General features: G+C 30.3%; 1 pseudogene; it reads right to left on the bottom strand.

Annotated features, from left to right (window-relative positions):
• LOC143232250 (uncharacterized) overlaps positions 1-13,390 on the bottom strand; it is a 69,276-nt pseudogene that overhangs the window by 12,673 nt on the left and 43,213 nt on the right.

Here is a 13,390-nt window from a genome sequence, read left to right as displayed (position 1 = left end):
TTATAATCATTAATGAACATTTGGAACGATAAATAGGTGGCAGATTTTTCGCTTATTTCGATGCTGTTAGGTCACAGTATCTGCCTTTTTTCATGCATAGTAGTTTTTGTTATGAATCAAAAGGCAGCAGAAGTAAATCCAGCAATTCAGACTGAATAAAAATTGGCGCTAGATGGGTGCAAAGGGAAGATGTCACTTTAGATAACGAGATCGTATTTCCAAACGTTGTCATCAGTGTGCACGTCAACGGGAACGTGTGACTAGGTCGCCATTATAGGTGGTCATGCCGTCAAAAGTTTTAATTAGAAGGTGTGTAGTTGGGGGCACTTTGACAGAACAACAAAACAGACAGCCATTAATCTGATAATGTGTCTTATCATGCCGATAATTAATATTATATTGAATAAAATTTATTATTTTAATTATCAATCAAATGTTTTACTTAGGCATGATGTAGCCTTTAAGCGAAAGACATCATATATCACACTATGTAAAATTTTTACTTTTTCTTGTTCCTGTGCAGAAAGTGTTATTTCCCAATTTCTTTATGCCTAAAGTAAATAGAAAAAACTTTTTTTCTCTTCAAACTTAATGTTTTACAGAACATTGTATTAAAGACTCCATGAACTGTTGAGATATGTATTCCATACTTTCACATTTTTTCGTACGTTTGAAGTTGACAAACGGTTATTTAAAAAATGGACAGATACAGTAAGTGATTAAATATTATGAATTATAAATCAAGAAATTTAACACAATTAAGACAATGTTCTGTAAGACACTTAACGTTTTACAAATCATACATAACTAATAACTGTCTAACCGTTAAATATAATAAATGAATAACTTACTAATAACTGACACCTACAACACCAGACGTTATATCATGAAACAGATAATATACAAATTTCTAGCTGTTGTTTTTGTTATAAGTTAGGTCTGTCATGGACAGTGGTAGGGACACTCGACTCGTAATCTAAGGGTCTCTGGTTGAAATCCCCATCACACCAAATATGCTCGTCCTTTCAGCCGTGGAGGCGTTTCATGGTACGGTCAATTCTACTATTCGGTGGTAAAACGAAGTAAACAAAGTTTTTGCTAACATAAATTATACAGTTCAGTGTTTATTATATGTGTATATATATACACACAAAACATCTCTTACTATAAACACTATATAATATTAATAAGAATCTCTAAATAATATTTATTTTTACAGATCACTAAATGTATTTAATCACTCCATTAACATTTATCAATACACGATATATTTGGCAATGAGTTATCCATATGTATACCATACTTTAATGGGTTCTATTAAAATTTAAGGGTCACCAAACATAGTTTTTGGGTAACATTCATATAATTATTTTGTTATTTAGCATAGATCATGATATAATGCAGTGGAAAACTATCAGCATGTTTCATTCAATTTAGAATAAAACTAAACTTAAACGTATTAAATTTATAATATATTTATAAAAACGTTTAATAAAATAAAAGTCAATTATAGTACACTGTCGTTATTTGTGTATTTAATATATTTAAAATATATGGTGCACTTCTCAAAACAATGAATATGTAGTGATGCACGTCACTTCAGTACAATTTTTGTATTTTATTAAACTGTACGTTTATCAAATTTGCTTATCAATGATGAAACATTTTCGCTATCTCCCTAGAAAGTTATACAAAACGCTAATTGTTTATTCTTAACACAGGTTAGTGTAAAATTATTGGGTACTATGCGCAATATACAGCAAATTGTTAGACTGTAACAGTCGGCTTAGAACAATTTTTCTAAATAAAAGATCGATTCTACTCAAATATGTGAGATTTTATTATTATTTTTAATTGCATAATGTCTAGAAATGTTATTGGTACGTATTAGTTAAAAATTTATATCATTGACAAAAGCCAGTTTTGATCTACAAAACAGCAGGGATAAGTTTATTTTATGACACTTTTTAAATCAAAGGCAGGAGAAAGGTTTTCTTTACGAAAGCACTTATTACACTGATAGTCAATGTCATAAGAATTACACACAGTGTTATTTGTTTGTTTGTTTACAGTTAAACACAAACCAAGAGAATGGGTATCTGTGCTCTGCCATCTACGAGTATTGAAAACCAGCCCGCAAACTTAATGATGCACATACAGAATAAACTAATTACCTAAAATATCTCAGGGAACACCAGCCAACCTGTCAATAATACAAAAACATACTCTTTCACCTTTATGTTATTTTCCTAGTAATTCATTTTCCTATATCTAAAAATAATAACGGATTGACTTCTGGTAATTCATATATTTTCTATTAAAGTTCCTCAAACACTAAAAAATAACTTACAAATGCGATTCGAACATGTGTTAAAGATGATCATATGGTCTCTCATGTTATGAGCAAATGATAATGACATCATTATCTAAATGACGTCATCAATGATTAGGAAGAATATACTGTCACAATATAAGAGATTCTCATATATTATTCTTTCAACAATTAGTTCGCTAATACTTAAAATAGGAAAACTTACAATTTTCTTTATCGATTATTCATTTTAAATGATGACATATATAGAAATCACATAAAAAAATTCAGCTATAATTCTATGTTACTTAAATCCATTAAATAAGAATAGAATGCTTCAAGAATAACATTTCAGTCACACTTTGACACTTCTATGCTCACATGTGGTTGTCACGAGATCATTGACACAACAGTTGAATGTAAGATTACCCCTTGTGTTTAAAAACTGCTGCACATACTTGTTCTATCACATTATTAATCAACCAAAAAATCTCCGTAATATCAAAAACTTTAGTTGTCAATTACCATTGTAAAAGAACTTTAGTTGTCAATTACCATTGTTAAAAAAACTTTATTTATCAATTACCATTGGAAAAACTTTAGTTTTCAATTACCATTGTAAAAACTTCAGTTATCACTTACCATTGTAAAAAAATTTAATTGACAATTATCATTGTAAAAAAAATTTACTTGCAAATTACCATTGGAAAAAAACTTTACTTGCCAATTACCATTCTAAAAAAACTTTAGTTGTCAATTACCATTGTAAAAATTTAGTTGTCAATTACCATTGTTAAAAAACTTTATTTGTCAATTACCATTGTGAAAGAACTTTAGTTTTCAATTACCATTGTAAAAACTTCAGTTATCACTTACCATTGTAAAAAAAATTAATTGACAATTATCATTGTAAAAAAAATTTACTTGTAAATTACCATTGTAAAAAAACTTTACTTGCCAATTACCATTGTAAAAAAACTTTAGTTGTCAATTACCATTGTAAAAATTTAGTTGTCAATTACCATTGTTAAAAATCTTTATTTGTCAATTACCATTGTAAAAATATTTAGTTGTCAATTACCATTGTAAAAATATTTAGTTGTCAATTACCATTGTAAAAAAACTTTTAGTTATAAACCAATAAGTATTCTTCGACTCTGTGAAAACAGTTTTATCTCGTCATGTTTTCGAAACATGGATTACATTTCATTGACATCTTATTAAATGTATTAAAATAACCAAAGTTTTGTAATTTTTTTATATGAAACACATTTCTCATCATGTAAAAAATGCGAAAATTATTTGTGAAAAGTTGGTAAAAGTGTTATTCTATAATAAATGTTTTATTGACGATGTATAATGTTGTATGAAGTGAAATATTTTGAATATTGTATGTTAATTTCACCTTTTTAGAGCGGTTTAAACGAACAGACCTGTATAGTGAGTATGGTAAAATGAAAATAATTTCGACAATGTTACACCGAACATAGTTTTTGTCAACTTAGTATATCACTGAAAAATTTTAACCTTAATTAGAAAGATATAGTTCCTTTAGGACATGAAAATTAATTAACTGATAAATTCGCTAAGTGCTCTTTTTCTTTGATGAATTAATTGCAATTAATTTAATTAATAAAGAACTTATAAATGAATTAGTGTTAAGCATCCTTTTAAGGACGAATTAATTTTTAACCATTTAATGAATTAGTATTAAGCACCCTTTAAGGATGCTTTAAGTAACTAATAATCAACATGATGAGACATGTATTGTATGAGTAATGGCCGCTTATAAGACCGTCACAAACATCCTTCTATATAATGACAACATTTGGACTCGTCATCATTGACGACATCTTCCTACACTCGGTAGAGAGAACGTTTGAAGTGTCAGACCTAACACTGTTAAGCAAATGCTGCAAATTTAAAAAAATTCATACACACTTTCTCCACTATAACAAATTTATTGAAACTATTATACACACCAAAATACCAAAACTCTTACTGTGAATGAGGAAAAGCAACGACTGTATTGAAGTACCGAAAATTACTTTGGCATGATGGATTAACTCGTGTTCCATCGGATTTTTCTGAACATGTGCGTCAATTTCTTAAGCACATTTAACCATAACGTCCATAGTCATGGCCTGGAATAGCTTATATACGTCTAGATAATTTTCTTGTCTAGAATATTCCTCAATATTTCTTAATAAGTTATTAATAGTTTGTGCCATCTGGTGAGCGAAAAGAGAAAGTTATATTTATGAATAAAATAATTTAAAATACTGCGCAATATGGTTATATGTTGTAAATAAATACACATGAATGTACATCTTATTCTTATCTGTGGATTGAAGAATAAAGCATTACATATCAAATAATACATTTTCGTTAAATATCTAAGTGGGTGTTGGAATATTCTATTAGCAAGATCAGTAAAAATTAAGTGAAAAAATATGTAATATAATTTACTGTAAGACGGATTTATGAATCGCTCAAAAATATTTATATAAATATTCAGTAAAATATATTTCGTTATATATTTGCGTGAATACTTTCTTTTTTTACAAATATATAGTTTCTAAACATTATGATGTCGACAGAATAAACAGAAAAATTCGCCTTTTTCATATGATTGTAATGTTAACATCTGAGTAAAAGTTTCTTTCGTAGAGTGACGGTTGTAAACTTTGTTGCTCAAAAGAGTTGTTCTTTGTTGTAATTATAAAGAAAGTTGTTTATGTGGCTTGTTAAGTGCTTGATATATTTTAAAGTATGCTCAGGATAACGAAAACAATATTACTTCCTCTGACAGCATTAACGTATTCCAAATCAATTGTTGGTTTCTGGTTAAATAGAAGGGCACACAACGGAATATCTGTACTGTATACGCCAAGGGTATAAAAACTTGTAGTTTAGAATTATAATCCTTGAAACTTTCAATTGATCTATTGAGAAGATATTGTGGAGCAATGAATAGCCTTAAGGAAAATGAATGAGGTTATTTTAATGATAAGCAACCTTTTTATTTTATAAAAGGGTGAAATTTGATTGCATGTTGTGTGAATGAACTTTGTAATTGTGAACTGTGAAGGATAGTTAACACGTGTTTAATAAACTGTTACAAGTGGTGTTTGTCAAGACTTTATCTGGGTGTAAATATGCATTTGAGCTAAGGACACACGAACTTCTGAAAAAAGAACTGTACTTTATAGTTGTTTTAAAGAAGACATCTGTGAATATTCACGAGTTGAATAAAGTAATTAATACTTACTGTTTTTAATTTCAGGGTAGGAAAGGAAGGGGTTATTACACTTCTAACTCTCTTCCAGCGAGATCCACGCAGGAAAACTAGGAAGTCGTTAATAGGTTCTCCGGGTTTCTTTGGTGGATCTAACTCAAAAAGACCCTAAAAACACAGTGATAAAACACGATGCAAAAGTAACACCTTGAAGAAAACCACAATATTCAGTTATTTCACTACTGTATACTCTGTTGGTTGTTACATATACTACATATAACCAGTATGATTAATACTAGAATATTGAACAACACGAGCTGTAAGAAATAACATATATACAAACTATTACTCAAATAAATTTCCTCATCAGTTATTAATATAATTGATCACAAGTTGGTAAAAGATTTTACAGAAAGAAACGACATAAATTATATTTTGTAATAAATTTGGCATTGTTTTAAACTTGGTTTGTCAAAACTTGTTATGTGAAAGTAATATTTAATGAAACAATGACATGTTTCGATTCAAACAAAAAACTTTGTGTAAAAGTTTTCAAACACGATACAACATTAATTAAATTTACATTTTAATAAACATATAAGGAAAGGCACATGGGTGGAAACAATCTTTACTGGTCGATCTGCAGAATCCATGAAATCCTTAATCTGAATTTCTTTTAACAGGTCGAGATCCATCACAACAAAAATTGGTCTCATTCCAAAGAAGTAGCGGGAATACTGAAATCAACATGAAAACTATAGCTTGTTCATTATAAGATAACACCTTTGTTTCAGGCCTAGTTGCTTGAAGTCAAACTAGGGAAACTGTGTTGTCTTACACCGCATACTAGTCACACATATATATGTTAGAATTAACATATGAAAGTTGATGAGAATATATCATTATTTCTTTTCCAAATAACTGTCCTGTATCAATTTGTTAATATCAGATATGTACAACTGTAACTTGGTTTAATAATAAGCTGATCAGAAAAGAAAACAATATAACCGATAATTAGTTTACCTTTTCTTTTTACCTACAGATGGAGGTAAAATGTCATTTCTTTGAATTTCAATATTCAGTGTTAGCTGATTTGCTACTTAGTATTAAAGAATGACTTAAGTGTCATTACTGATACAAAACATAATTGAAACCTGTTCAAATTGAAATATTTTGATAGCAATGGAATATAATTGGATTATCTATGGTGTGGGACTATTTCTTACAATACTAGTTGGGTAAACTCAGCTAAGTGTCGCAATTTTATATTCGTAGTTTTAGTTGCTTTACGAACCAATGAAATATCTGTTACTTCCCATTGGCTTCTAAGTTGCTAGTTTCCAGATTGTAGTTTCTATACCTGATGATGCTATGTTAACAAAGTGAAACGTTCCGCATATAATACGCTGCTTTTAAGTATTATTAAGAATCTTAACTAGTTTAACAATAAAATTAATTAATTTATTCCAGTGTCAAACAACTGATCATTAAAAAATAACAAAAAAACAAAGTTAATGTGGTTAAATAGCGTTATATAAAAAACGTCACGACAGTGGCTAGGGTTAGTACAAAGATTCCCTAAACTTTGAATGACCGAAATTAGTAGCTGAATAGTTTAGCTTGGTGCTTATTTAACAATAATTTATGTACTCATTATTTTGAATAAAACGGTTAGTTAATGGAACTACTCTTATTGGTTTGTTTTTGTTGAAGGAATTTAACTAAGAGATAACTTAAAGAAAACACATGATATCATTCGGACCTGAGTAGTTTAACTAAATATATGAGTAATAAATGATTTAATTATTTATTAATTAATGAAGACTAGCGACCTGATCTGTTTAACTGAATGTTAATGAACATAACTTGCTAAAGTTTAATTAATATTAATTTATAAAACTTAAAAGAACTTTTTAAATTTACCAAGCGTTGAGAAGGCAGAGAAAATAGTGTAATGAAAATATTCTAAGTTATAATAGTAATTAATGAAACACTCACTGACAATAGTTTTATACAATGTTGAAAAGTGTGAATAGAGATTGAATTCTATGTTAAGAAACTCATTTTTACCTTGCTAGTTTATGAAGATAGGTGGTGAAAACATTCTGTGCTAAGCAATTTAGGGGTAGTTTCGTTAATGCTAATTATTAAAAGTCAGTCAACATTTTAGTTTTACAAAGTATTGATAAGATATCTCGTATATATTCAGAATCTTTGTTTTACTTCCATGTAAGATGACGTAAACAAGTATATACGATAGAAATACAAATACATTTCGTATAAGTATATAGTAATTATGTATCACTTACATAAAAAGATTTCCATGTTGATCTATCCAATTTTGAAGACAAGAAAGGTGTCCCTGTATTTATAGATATAAGGTACAACAAATTATAAATTTTTTGCTCAGAATTCTCTTGCATAGATTATTTCACTAAACATTTAAACAAAAATCATTACACACATGTCCAGAGACGAAGAGAACTACAAGACTGTAATATTTTCAAAGTGAAAGATAAAAATACCAGTTTAAACAATTGAATTATATTTTGAGTAAAGAATATAAAATTATACCTTCCAGTATATTTCCCACATGTTACCAAACAACAAATTAATAAGTTAATTACATTCTTCAACCAGATTACACATCTAGAAGTTAACAGCATTCTTCAACCAAAGAATATATTCATATGTTAACAACATCCTTCAACTAAAGTACACATTAATAAGTTAACAACATCTTCAACCAAAGTATGCATTAATTATTTAACAACATCCTTCAACCATTTTTTTATGTTACTAAGAAAGTTCAAACTTTGAACCCTCGTAATGACAGTTTGTTACGCCGATGTCTGAACTCCCTCTGGACCAAGGAAAACAGAATGATGATTATCTTAACAACTAATATTCAAAATTTAGGAGGTGAAACAACTTTCACAATAAAGTTAAGAAACGTTAATATGATATGAAAACTTTTAAACATTTTTGTTTTCCGAAGAATATATATGTACGTCTGTTATAATAATATCTCAAAAGATGAATATCTTTATTAACTCAACAGACCAGTAGTGAGAGACCGTCGCTTTATTAAAGAATGTTTATTTCAAATCAAAACCATTCTTATTTTATATTATAATCTGTATTTAGTCCTTTTAGTTCAGTTTGTATAGAGTGTGATAACGTATTGTTTTACAAAAATAATTTAATTCAGTACATTGGTTTTGTAATATAAGTATGTCCTCAATCCAAATATTTATGTATAATAGTTCTGCACTCAGTACACGTGTAAGGGTGTGGAAATGAGAAATACAGATAAACATGTAAAATTGTCAAATGTATTGTAACTGTTCTCGTAAGTTTTATGTGATCAACTTTGTCGTTTTGCTTTAGTATCGAAAATAATGTTGTAGCTGTACACGGATATGGAGGTCAGCAAAACACTTAGTTTTCACCTGTTTTCTGTGTAGCAAATCGGACACAAATATTATTATATGTTTTATATAAATATTACACGTTAGTTTGCTTCTTTATATCACACATTGAAAGTAATTTCAGACTATCCACGAAGGGCTATTTTGACTTTCTGTAATACATATTGAAACTAATTTTATGTAATCCATCAGAAAGTTTAACTATTTTGTAATAGATGTTGAAATTAACATAAAACAACATGAGAAAACTAAATTTCCCCTTTATTTTATAATATATTATAAGCTGCAATATAAAATGTTAATGGTGGAGTTTGTTTTTAGAAATATCTTATTACCCCACACTAGTACAGCGGTATGTCTTCGAATTTACAACGCTAAAATCAGGGGTTCGTTTCCCCCTCGGTGAGCTCAGCAAATACCCCCGAATTGGCTTTACTGTAAGAAAACACACGCAAAAAAAAAAACACTCAGAAATTTCTAATTAACAAACAGCAACTTGTTGATATGGCTGTACCTTTAGAAAGATTCCACACACATATCAGTACTGTCTGGCAATAGAGTTGAAGAGCTAGCTTTGTATGAAGTGTACCTACTTTAATGCCGGCATGGCCAGGTGGATGAAGGCGTTCGACTCGTAATATGAGGGTCTCGCGTTTGAATCCACGTCACACCAAACATGCTCGCCCTTTCATCGGTGTGGGCGTTATATTGTGACGGTCAATCCCACTATTCGTCAATAAAAGAGTAGCCCAAGATTTGGCGGTGGGTGGTGATGTCTAGCTGCCTTACCTCTAGTTTTACACTGCTATATTAGGAACGGCTAGCGCTGATAGCCCTTGTGTAGCTTTGCGCAAAACTGAAAACAAACCTACTTTAACGTATTTTATTAAAAAGGAAAATGTTCACTACAAGTGATACCAGTAGTAGCCTCCACAGAAAAGATGTTTCATGTTGAAAAAATGTCTCTAAAATATAGAAAAATCTACTTATAGTACCAAGATTGTGGACAGCTTGGATAATAAAATTTAGAAATTAACTTATTTTCAATGTAAAAATGTACAAATTTCCAATTTTCATTTACATAGGGTGTAAACAAAACAACAGATGAATTAACATTTACGTGTATTTGTACTGAAGTTATACAAAAAGTTTAGAAGTGAGTAGTTCTTAGAGATTTGTGACTTTTATGATTTCGTTATACGCTCTTGGGTAGTGGCGTTCAAAGACCAGTATATCTTGGTGAAAACGCTCGCCTTGCTCCTTTGAATATGCTCCCATGTTCTCCTTGGATTTATCAAGATCAGCGTCAAGGATATGGACTTTCAGGAGCATCCTGCTGCCCATTTTGCAGCAGTTTTTACCAGAGTCTCAAACAGTTCCACGTAATTTTCGGCCTTCTGATTGCCCAAGAAGCCCCAATTCACTGCGACAAAGTTGCCCCAAGCTTTTTTACCTTCCTTCGGAGCTTTTTGAGGATTTCTATGCACTCTATTATCTTCTTTATCTGTGGTCCAACGAAGACACCAGCTTTGACCTTTGCCTCAGACTGTTTAGATAAGAAGTCTTGAAGGTACTTGAAGGCTGCAGACTTCTTATGAAGAGCTGTTAAAAAATGTTTCATAAGACCCAATTTTATGTACAATGGTGGGAACAACACATTCTGGAGGTCCACTAGTGGCTCAAACTTGACATTATGCCTCCTTACAGAAAAATGTGTCCGTTGTGACCAGTGCTTCCTGTTGTAGTGCGCTTCGGTTTCTATGCTGTCCTAAAGGTAAAGATAACAGAGATACTTGGTAAAGCCTCCTTGAAGACCCATCAGGAATGTCACAATATTGAAGTATCCGATAACCTCCTACTCATACTCATCATACTTCAAGGCTTCTAACAAGGTCTTGACGCTGTTGTATTCCTCTTTGAGGTGCATCGAATGAGCCAGGGAAAAGACGGATACTTATTCCCGTTATGGAGCAATACAACGTCGAGGCTTCACACATCAAACAATAGTTGGGTAGGACAAAAAAAAAGGTTCATTGGCCTTTTGAAAACACTGGGAGTTACAGGGTATCTTGTGTTTGTGTTAAAATTGTGTAGATGTGTTTTCTTATAACAAAGCCACATCAGGCAATCTGCTCAGTCCACGAAGGGGAAGTATTAAAATTGATTCTTGAAGACGCGTGTTCTTCTATTATCATAAATAGTTAAACCTTATCAGACATGATGATAGTTTGTCGTTACCAACGGCTTTATGATTATTAAAAACCGATAACTCGAAAGTGCCTATAAATAAATCGATACGCTCAAAGTAAATATCTTAATAAAAGGTCTGTGTATTTGATGTTGTGTTAACATATATCCGAAATAATCCTAAACATAAACTAGACAATATCGTTTACAGAACGTGCAATATTTAAGGAAGGAAATAAACCCTTCCAATACTGAAGTAGTGATGTTTGTATGTTTTCTTATAGGAAAGCCACATCGGGTTTTCTACTGATTGGAATCGAACTCCTGATTTTAGCGTTGTAAATCCGTAGGCAGTGGTGATGTTAATGTGAATTGTAAGAAAGTGGAAGAATCAGCTAAAGTCAAATATAATAGTTGTTGTGGAGATAAAATACATAACAGAAAACAGTAAAGAAACTGTTGCAATCTTTTACATTAACATATTTTTTTCTTTATAAATAAAACATACGTGATTATTCGTATATAAGTTCTTGAAATTGTTTCAGTAAGTTAAACACGGAATTCCAAGATATTTTTTGTAAATAAACGTTTTCTCTTGAAGAAAAATAAAATGCTTTGACAAAGTGAAAATAAATATTGAAAGTACAGTGATTCGTACTTTTATCATTAGAAACTTAATAAATCTATCTAATTTTTATTCACAATATAAGGTAACGGTATATCATCTTCCAAAATAATTAAGTTTATAGTTTGAAATCATTTGTTTACGAGAGATAAGTACAAATACACAATTAAAAGAACAGTATAATTTGTACGGAAGATTAATAATATATATAAATATATATATATTTGAGTCAATGTAATTACATTTTAATGAAGTTAAGTAAACAAAATCACAAGAAAGGACTGCTTTCAAACAGCAAATTCAAACCTCTGACAAATTATATTAGTTTGTTATAACTTATAAAACAAGTCGAAAGAAGGAAAAATTAAATAAAAAACCTTCATTAATTGAAAAGATCCATCGGTGGAAGTAACAACGTGGAATTATAAAATGTATCCTTGGGTTTGGAGGTGACTGTGGAAGTAAAACCTACATTGTGGTAGGCATACACCGTCTATAAGTCTTAGCCTACATTCGCCAGTCTCACATAAGAAATGCAAGAGTAACATTAAATATATGAACAGAAATTAGGAGAGCGAGATATGGGTGCCCACAACATTTCACATCTATATCACCCCTTACTGTCTGCAGACAGTTGTGGGAAGGTGACTGTTTTACCAACTAAAGAAGAAATAATTAAATAAAAGAAAATAAAAAAATATGACACAACCATTTGGGTGTAAGTAACGTTAACTTCTAGAGGTAAATTTTCAACTTTAATGTGTATTATATAAAATTAAAACAACCATACGTGGAGAGTTTGAGATTAGTTTAAATGTGTGATATAAAAGAACAAAGCAACGTGTAATACTTATGATATACAAAGAATATTCGTTGCTAGATAGAAAAGTGTTCAAAAACTCAGTGTCATGCTTTAGCAAGCAATACGACACAGTTGATCACACGATACTTAATTTTCACTGACGACAACAGTTAAAATATATTTGTCATTTTCACGTACTTGCACTTGTACTTAGTGCAGAACTATTACACATAAATATTTGGATTGAGGACATACTTATATTACAAAACCAATGTATTGAATTAAATTATTTTTGTAAAACAATACGTTATCACACTCTATACAAACTGAAATAAAAGGACTAGATACAGATTATAATGTCAAATAAGGATGGTTTTAATTTCAAACAAACATTCTGTGATATAGCGACTGTCTTTCATTACTAGACTACTGAGTACTAAAGGTATTCGTCTCTCGAGATATTATTATAACACACGTATACATATATTCTTCAGAAAACAAAAATGTTCAAAAGTTTTCATATCATATTAACGTTTCTTAACTTTAATGTGAAAGTTGTTTCTCCTCCTAAATTTTGAGTATTAGTTGTTAAGATAACCATCATTATCTCTTTCCGGGGCGAGAGGGAGTTCAGAGATCAGTATAAAAAAACTGTCATTATGAGGGTTCAAAGTTTGCACTTTTTTAGTAACATCAAAAATCTTCACACGCACATTGGAACCATGATTGTAACTAGAGTAATCATGAGCTGGAAGGAGATGTTTTATAAATAATTTCTATAAAAGAAATATTTCTA

This window comes from Tachypleus tridentatus, chromosome 1 (assembly GCF_004210375.1).
Source record: "Tachypleus tridentatus isolate NWPU-2018 chromosome 1, ASM421037v1, whole genome shotgun sequence".
In the NCBI taxonomy this organism is placed as follows: Eukaryota; Metazoa; Arthropoda; class Merostomata; order Xiphosura; family Limulidae; genus Tachypleus; species Tachypleus tridentatus.
This window is presented reverse-complemented; position numbering and strand designations above follow the sequence as displayed.